A 10,000-nucleotide genomic window follows, 5' to 3' on the forward strand; every position below is an offset into this window, starting at 1 on the left:
ATCAATTTTGTCAAAGGTTGAGCAATAATAGAGAAGTTATGCACAAACCTTCGATAATAGCCTGCAAGTCCTAGCAAACTCCGAACTTCAGTTACACTAGAGGGACTTGCCCATTCTAGAATAGCTTTAATCTTCGCTGGATCAACCTTCACACCTTCCTTGCTAATAACATGGCCTAGAAATGCCACTTTCTTAAGCCAGAATTCACATTTTGAGAACTTGGCAAACAATTTCTGCTTCTTGAGAATGTTTAACACCATTTCTAGATGTTTAACATGCTCTTCTTCATCCTTCGAGAATACCAAGATGTCGCAATGAAGACAACTACACATTCATCCAACAACTCGTGAAAGGACCTATTCATCTGGACCATAAACACAGCAGGGGCATTCGTAAGGCCGAAGGGCATGACGACAAATTCATAATGCCCATATCTAGTCTGGAAAGCCGTCTTTTGAATATCATATTCCCTCACAGGGATCTGATGGTAACCAGACCTAAGGTCAATCTTGAAAAGACACCCGCGCCCTTTAATTGATCAAAAAGATCGTCAATTCTTGGCAAAAGATATCTATTTTTGATAGTTACCTTGTTCAGTTCACGGTAGTCAATACACAGCCGCATACTACCATCTTTCTTCTTCACAAATAGAACTGGAGCACCCCAAGGAGAAGCACTGGACCTTATAAAACCCTTAACGATAAGCTCTTGCAACTGAGTCTTTAACTCTTGCATTTCTGAGGGTGCCATTCTATAGGGGGGTTTAGAAATAGGAGCGGTACCTGGAATCAAATCAATCCCAAATTCTACATCTCTTCCGGGAGGGATTCCAGGTAATTCTTCGGGAAATACATCTGGATAGTCTCTGACAATGGGAATGTCTTCAAGCTTAACACCTTCGGAGACTTCAGTCACTTTGCACAAGAAAACTTCATTCCATTTCCTTTGTATTTTCATCATCTTCATAGCAGAGACGATCTTCACACCAGGCTTTGCTTTGGTGTTAGAATAAGAAACTCTCTCCTCTTTATGGTTTCTCAACACCACCTTCTCATCCCTGCAATGGAATACAACTCAGTATTCCTTTAACCAATCCATGCCGAATATAACATCGAATTCGTCCATGGGGAACTCTTTAAGATTTGCAGTCAATTCTACCTCGTTAATAATAATAGGAACGCTTCGAAAAGCACGATGACAAGAAATTTTCTCCCCATTAGGAAGGGAGATCACATATTTAACAGACATAGAAGAGTTCAACTTGGCTTTTTCAATAAAGGAAGAACAGATGAAAGAAGCGGTAGCACCAGTATCAAATAAAACATAAGCAGGAATAGAGTTCACGAGAATAGTACCGGCAATGACATCAACATCCGATTCTTCCTCGGTTTCGGTCATATTATAAACCCTGTTGCGGAGAGGGGCATTACCACCAGTAATTGTCTTGCCTGCATTAGAATTCTTAGGGCAAGAGTACAAACGGTGACTCTCACCATTGCAATAGAAGCACTTGACAGCGAAACCATCACCATTTTTGCCAGGGTGCCAATCTTTCTAGCACTTGAAACACTTCTTCGGTCTAGAATCAGAAGTACTCCCCTTCTTTACAAGAATAAGCTTAGAGTTCTTGGAGGTGTTTGTAGTATGAAATGAGGGAGGGGGCCTCTTAGCTGTGAGAGCACGCCTAGCAACATCTTCCTCCTGAACTGCAGCATAAGCACTAAGGGCAACTTGATAAGCCCTCTGGAAAGTAGCGGCACCTGAACACATCACTGGTACCCTAATCCGAGCGTCTAACCTCCTCACATACAACCTCACTTTCTCAGCTTCAGAAGGGATCAAAACAGCAGCAAAACGAGACAACTCTGTGAACTTGTCAGTATATGCTTGCACTGACATAGAACCCTGTTCCAGAGAGAGAAACTCTTCTCTTTTCAGCCACCTCAACTCGTCCGGATAGAATCTCTTCTTCACCTTCGTGGAGAAATGTTCCCACCCAAAGCCAGTGGTAGCAAGACATTCAGCTTTGACCATACCCCACCAGTTGTCAGCCTCTTTCTTCAGGTAATACGAGCCAATAGCTACCTTATTAGCATCCGGGCAGCCGATCGCGTCAAAGAGTTTTTCTATCTCACGCAAGCAACCTTCGACAACTATAGGATCGGTAGTACCCTCATAGGCTGGGGGACGGTGACGATCAAACCGATCAAGGACAGACTGGTTCTTAGCCGGACCAGTGGATTGATTTGCGAGGGCAATGATAACATTCTCTACAGCTCTCAGGCATTGGCGAGAACACTCCTTCTCAGCTGAGGTTCTTCTTCTAGGAGGCATACTACAAAACAGAAATTTATATATAGTCTTACATACTTCCTTGCTTTTCTAAAAGCAATTCCCATTTCTTACAACCCAAGTAATCCTCACTCTATGGTCAAGTCAATTGCTTAGGTTCCAAGTAACTTGCTAAAGGATTTATAATCTCTTGAATAACTACACTACCTGGTCTATACCATTTAAATTTCATCTAACAATTGAAATTTTGTTATAGAAAAGTAAATCATAAAAAAACTTATTTAAATATCATTATAACTTTAATTCTTAATTCTTATAACAAATTTAAATTTCGTTAAAGAATATTGATCAAGAAGTTCTTTTCTTAATACTTTTAACAAATTAAAGTTTACTAAAGGATTAATAGAGAAAATTTTCATATATAAAAGAAAAATATTCAATCCTCTTATAAGTCATAGGATATCATCATACATAAAATATAATTCTTAATCTTTGTATATAAAATCTATAATTAACAATTCAATTAAACTTACCCTTTGATCAAAAGATTGGATTTAACAACAAGAATTTATTTTTTTTTCCTTTTGAATGTGCCGAATTCAAGGAGCAAAAAGGGAGAAAATTTCTGAATTTTTTTGTTTACTTGAAGTTTTGAAATGGTGAGGAAAATCAAAGGAGTTTAAGGATTAATAGGCACTTAAGATAATGGTCGTAATTGTGCCATAATACACAATTATGAGAGGAGTTACAAGACTCCTCCCATGCCTCCACCAACCGGCTACCCCCTCAATTTCCCCTAATTATTTTTTTAAATTAATTAATTAATTAAGTAATTATTATGATATTGTTAAAACACAAAGGAAACGTCACACGATGACATCGTACGTGATAAAACTCGTTACCGTTAAAATTTAATTTACTTTATTCTTATAATTATATATGTAAAATAGTATAATTTAATAATCTTATTTATTTTTTTATCTTATTATATTTTCTTTTTAAACCCGATAAATTACGGGGTGTTACCAATTGTAACGGTCCAGTTTAAATGACCCGGAAATCCATATGAAATACAGATTCCGGTTCACTCTTTGGACTCTAGAGAAGACTTTTCTCTAGGATCGTCAACGTTCCGTCGATAAAGAAATATAGCTAAAACGGAAACAGTACCAGCATGAAAGAAAATAAGTCAGCGGAAGCTCTTACGTACAACTCGAGAGCCTAAAGACCTCTAGACAAACTAATTGAAATAAGCAGAAGCGAAAAGAAAACCACACTATCTCCTGTTACATAAGTACAGAGTTTCTTTCTACTCATAATCTAATACAAAAAGGTAAAAGCATAGACTTGATGAGTACGGGTTCTAAGTCGAGACCTCACTCCAGAGCCCACCTGAAATCAACCTACTAGTCGTCGTATCACAACACACAGTAGGTTCCAAAGAAACAAACCAATACACGTCAGAGACTTCATACAAATACCAATCAGGTTGAATACAAGCAATATGTTTATCCTAGCATGCATAGGCTCTAATACATTCATTAATAGTTAATCCCAACTTGTAACGTTGCCTGTCCTGTATGGGTCGTTCAAGTATAAATTATTCACAATTAGATAATTCCAACTTATAACGATGCACGTCCTGTTCGGGTCGCCAAAGGCTAAAATATGCATACCCCCATGGTGACCGTAATGATCCAAAAATGTCATGGGATCAATAATTGTAATAATCCAAACCAATACGTTAACCCCTTTGGGTACATAATACAACCAAACGTCAACCCCTTTAGGTGACAAACACATAAATTCTCAATTTCAAAATTAATTTCTTTCAAATTATTTGAGGTGTCTAATCCTTATGTGATTTACAATGCCTCGATTAGAAATGAAACAACACTACTTGCACAACCATATAAACAGTATGGTCTAAGCGTGTACCTTTAAGCGCTGCAACCAAACGATATTTAACCACGATAGAAATTTCGTCCTCTTATGAATTGAGGTCCTAAATATCACACACAGACAAAACAATCACGTATTAGAACATGTTTACACATTTAATCCACTCCATACTACTAAGACATCACTAGGATTTGATAACTTTAAATGTATTCATCAAATACCTAATAGTTCCACTTCGTAAACTTTAACCAGAAACTTAAATGATTGATTTGGACAGTTTAGAATATATCTATGTATATATATATATATATATATATATATATATATATATATATATATGTATATATACATATACATATATATATAAACATATATATATATATATATACATATACATATATATAAACATATATATATATATATATATATATATATATATATATATATATATATATATATATATATATATATATATATATATATATATATATATATATATATATATATATATATATACATATACATATATATATATATATATATATATATATATATATATATATATATATATATATATATATATATATATATATATATATATATATATATATATATATATATATATATGCAGCAGCAGTTTCTGCCTCAGTGATGGTGCCGACCCGGAAATGTTAGTCGTGTTCCGTTGTTTATTGTACCGATGCGTTAAAAGCTCGTTAAACGCTTAAAATTATTAAAAAAATAGTAATTGGGTCTTAGAAATAATGAAATTTGGTACCCAAGGTAATTGACGCGTTTCGAACGCAACGGCGAAATTAGAATTTTTCATTTGAATTTTCTAAACCTCTCAAATCGATCATTTAAGTTTCTGGTTAAAGTTTACAAATTGGAACTATTAGGAATTTAATGAAAACATTTAAAATTATCAAATCCTAGTGATGTCTTAGTAGTATGAAGTGGATTAAATGTGTAAACACGTTCTAATACGTGATTGTTTTGTGTGTGTTTGTGATATTTACGACCTCGATTCATAAGAGGGCGAAATTACTATCGTGGTTAAATATAGTTTGGTTGCAGCGCTTAAAGGTACACGCTTAGACCATACTGTTTAAGTGGTTGTGCAAGTAGTGTTATTTGATTTCTAATCGAGGAATTGTAAATCACATACGGATTAGACACCTCAAATAATTTGAAAGAAATTAATTCTGAAATTGAGAATTTATGTGTTTATCACCCAAAGGGGTTGACGATTGGTTGTAGTACGTTACCCAAAGGGGTTAATGTATAGTTTGGAATATTACAATTATTTATCCCATGGCGGTTTTGGATCATTACGGTCACCATGGGGGTATGCATACTTTAGCCTTTGGCGACCCGAACAGGACGGGCAACGTCTTAGGTCGGTGGTTGCCTTGGGATTAGCTCTCCCATGTGTACTCCTCTAAAAGGATTGGATTTACACTTGAGCGACCCGAACAGAACGTGCATCGTTATAAGTTGGAATTATCTAATAGTGAATGATCTATACTTGAACGACCCGAACAGGACGGGCAACGTTACAAGTTGGGATTAACTAATAATGAATGTATTAGAGCCTATGCATGCTAGGATAAACATATTTCTTGTATTCAACCTGAGTGGTATTTGTATAAAGTCTCTTACGTGCATTGGTTTGTTTCTTTGGAACCTACTGTGTGTTGTGATACGACGACTAGTAGGTTAATTGCAGGTGGTCTCTAGAGTGAGGTCTCGACTTAGAATCCGTAATCATCAAGTCTATGCTTTTACCTTTTTGTATTAGATAATGAGTAGAAAGAAACTCTGTACTTATGTAACAGGAGATAGTGTAGTTTTCTTTTCGCTTCCCCTTATTTCAATTAGTTTGTCTAGAGGGCTTTAGGCTCTCGAGTTATACGTAAGAGCTTCTGTTAACTTATATTCTTTCACGCTGGTACTGTTTCCGTTTTAGCTATATTTCTTTATCGACGGAACGTTGACGATCCTAGAGAAAAGTCTTCTCTAGAGTCTAAAGAGTGAACCGTAATTTGTATTTTCATATGGATTTCCGGGTAATTTAAACCAGACCGTTACAATTGGTAACACCCCGTAATTTATCGGGTTGAAAAAGATAATATAATAAAATAAAAAAATAAATAAGATTATTAAATTATACTATTTTATCACGTACGATGTCATCGCGTGACGTTTCTTTTCTGTTTTAACAATATGATAATAATTACTTAATTAATTAATTAATTTTAAAAAAATAATGATTAGGGGAAATTGACGGGGTGGCCGGTTGGTGGAGGCATGGGAGGAGTCTTGTAACTCCTCGCATAATTGTGTATTATGGCGCAATTATGACCATTATCTTAAGTGCCTATTAATCCTTAAACTCCTTTGATTTTCCTCACCATTTCAAACTTCAAGTAAACAAAAAAATTAAGAAATTTTCTCCTTTTTGCTCCTTGAATTCGGCACATTCAAATGGAAAAAAAAATTCTTGTTGTTCAATCCAATCTTTTGATCAAAGGGTAAGTTTAATTGAATTGTTAATTATAGATTTTATATACAAAGATTTCTAAAATGAATTATATTTTATGTATGATGATATCTTATGACTTATAAGAGGATTGAATATTTTTCTTTTATATATGAAAATTTTCTCTAATAATCCATTCATAAATTTTAATTTGTTAAAAGGATTAAGAAAAGAACTTCTTGATCAATATTCTTTAACGAAATTTAAATTTGTTATAAGAATTAAGAAGTTATAATGATTTTTAAATAATTTTTTTTATGGTTTACTTTTCTCTAACGAAATTTCAATTGTTAGATGAAATTTAAATGGTATAGACCAAGAAGTGTAGTTATTCAAGAGATTATAAATCCTTTAGCAAAATTTGATTTGTTTGAAGAATTGTGTTTATACATATACGTTTTGATTTAAAAGGGTAATTTAGTTTTACGTTTCTCTACAAAATTTTAATTTGTCAAGAGAATTAAGTAGTTAATTTAATTATCATAATTTATGAAATTTTAAGTTTCCTGAAGGATTTTTTGAATGTGATCTTGTTAGATGTATTTTTGTCATGGGATTTAAAAGGTTAATCATTTGAATAATGTATATAGAAAAATAATAATAATAATAATAATAATAATGATAAAAAAAAATTTCGAGCAGCAGTAGTTCTGTCTCGGTAAAGGTGCCGATCCGAAAATGTTAGTCGTGTTCCGTTGTTTTATGTACCGATGCGTTAAAAAACTCGTTAAACGCTTAAAATAATTAAAAATAGTAATTGGATGTTAGAAATTATAAAATTTGGTACCCAAGGTAATTAACGCGTTCGAACGCAACGGCGAAGTCGGATTTTTCATTTGAATTTATTAAACTGTCCAAATCGATCATTTAAGTTTCTGGTTAAAATTCACAAAATTGGAACTATTAGGAATTTGATGAAATCATTTAAATTTATCAAATCCTAGTGATGTCTTAGTAGTATGGAGTGCATTAAATGTGTAAACACGTTCTAATACGTGATTGTTTTGTGTGTGTTTGTGATATTTACGACCTCGATTCATAAGAGGGCGAAATTTCTATCGTGGTTAAATATCGTTTGGTTGCAGCGCTTAAAGGTACACGCTTAGACCATACTGTTTATGTGGTTGTGCAAGTAGTGTTGTTTCATTTCTAATCTAGGCATTGTAAATCACCTAAGGATTAGACATCTCAAATAATTTTAAAGAAATTAATTGGAAATTGAGAATTTATGTGTTTTTCACCCAAAGGGGTTGACGTTTGGTTGTATTCTGTTACCCAAAGGGGTTAACGTATTGGTTTGGATTATTACAATTATTGTTTTCATGGCGGTTTTGGATCATTATGGTCACCATGGGGGTATGCATACTTTAGCCTTTGACGACCCGAACAGGACGGACAACGTGTTAGGTCGGTGGTTGCCTTGGGATTAGCTCTCCCAATTGTATTCCTTCAAAAAAAATTGGATTTATACTTGAACGACCCCAACAGGATGGGCAACGTTACAAGTTGGAATTATCTAATACTGAATGATTTATACTTGAACGACCCGAACAGGACGGGCAACGTTACAAGTTGAGATTAACTAATAATGCATGTATTAGAGCCTATGCATGCTAGGTTAAACATATTGCTTGTGTTCAACCTGATTGATATTTGTATGAAGTCTCTGACGTGTATTGGTTTGTTTCTTTGGAACCTACTATGTGTTGTCATACGATGACTAGTAGGTTGATTGTAGGTGGGGTCTGGAGTAAGGTCTCGACTTAGAACCAGTAATCATCAAGACTATGCTATTATCCTTTTGTATTGGATTATGAGTAGAAAGAAACTCTGTACTTATGTAACAGGAGATAGTGTAGTTTTCTTTTCGCTTCCGCTTATATTTCAATTAGTTTGTCTAGAGGCCTTTAGGCTCTCGAGTTGTACGTAAGAGCTTCTGCTGACTTATTTTCTTTCACGTTGGTACTATTTTCTGTTTTAGCTATATTTCTTTATCGACGGAACGTTGACGATCCTAGAGAAATGTCTTCTCTAGAGTCCAAAGAGTGAACCGGAGTTTGTATTTTTATATGGTTTTCCGGGTCACTTAAACCGGACCGTTACAATTGGTATCAGAGTTCTTTTCAGCCCTAATGTAGCCTTCTTTGAAGCTTTACTTCGAAAAATAACAACGGTAGGACTCACACCTTCTCCTTCGCTCTGAGTTCTGAAGGATCTATGTTGCGAAATCAGTTGATTCTTTCTCTTTGCGATATTTTTTTAAGGTAAATGATCAATGCTCTACATTCTTGATTGTTTTGTGTAAATTATGGCTAATTGATCTTTCTTGCTTCTTTCCCTCTGAATTCGAACCACAATGAGTGTAGAAGCATCGAAAAACTTCCTTCCTTAACCTGAATTCTGCCGATTTGAGGAAAGATTGAGTGAGTTTTTGGTCCTGTTGATTACACATCAAATCCAAGCCAAAAATAAAGCTTTGAACTTGAATTTTTCGGTTTCTTGCTGCTGCAAACAGAAGGTAGTCCTTGATTTCTTTCCTTGTTTTTCCTTAATAATTATGCTCTTATTCATATACTTTCCCTTGTATAATCTTTCATTCATGTGTTAAACTCTAAATATTGATGAATCTTGGAATGTGTATGAGTGAGTAGATGAGCCATTAAATTGGAAATTCATGGAAAATGTGTTTGAGTTATGTGATGATGAGAATTTAAGTGTGGGCTATGATTTTAGTAGTAGATTATTCGAATGATTTAGTTGTGGTTAGTTCAGTGTTCTTGGGATGTAATATTAACCTTTTAAAATTATGGTAATGGTTAAATGTTGAGATTATTGGTTTTAGTTGTTAAATAAATGTAGTAAGAGATATTTGATAATAAGATATTTTGGATGAATTATTACTCTTTGTGGATTATTATTGATTTTGGATTTGAATGTCTACCTTTGGGTTTTATTATAGATATAAAGAGGATTATAGATATTAATAAGATTGATGAATCTTGAGGTTAGTATGATATTTGTGAACATCAAATTTAAGAGATTGATGGAAATCGATTGGTTATGGTAAGGTTATGGATGATTTAATGTTCTGGAATAGGTTATTATATTCTTTTGAGGACTTTTGGACTTTGAGTTTGTATGTTCACAATTGTGTTTGATTGAAATATAAGGAGAGTCCTAAAAGTGAGTAATATTGAGAGAATGTTAAAAAACTCTTGATCGTGTCTATAAATCTTGATGACATATCACAGCTTGGGTTAGAAC

At 34.0% G+C, this 10,000-nt stretch overlaps 1 pseudogene; it reads right to left on the reverse strand.

The window, feature by feature from the left end:
* Nucleotides 1-2,334, reverse strand: part of LOC130821505 (uncharacterized) — a 3,040-nt pseudogene extending 706 nt beyond the window's left edge.
* Between the last annotated feature and the right edge of the window lie 7,666 nt (nt 2,335-10,000).

The sequence above is a fragment of the Amaranthus tricolor genome, chromosome 8 (genome assembly GCF_026212465.1).
Source record: "Amaranthus tricolor cultivar Red isolate AtriRed21 chromosome 8, ASM2621246v1, whole genome shotgun sequence".
Taxonomy (NCBI): Eukaryota; Viridiplantae; Streptophyta; class Magnoliopsida; order Caryophyllales; family Amaranthaceae; genus Amaranthus; species Amaranthus tricolor.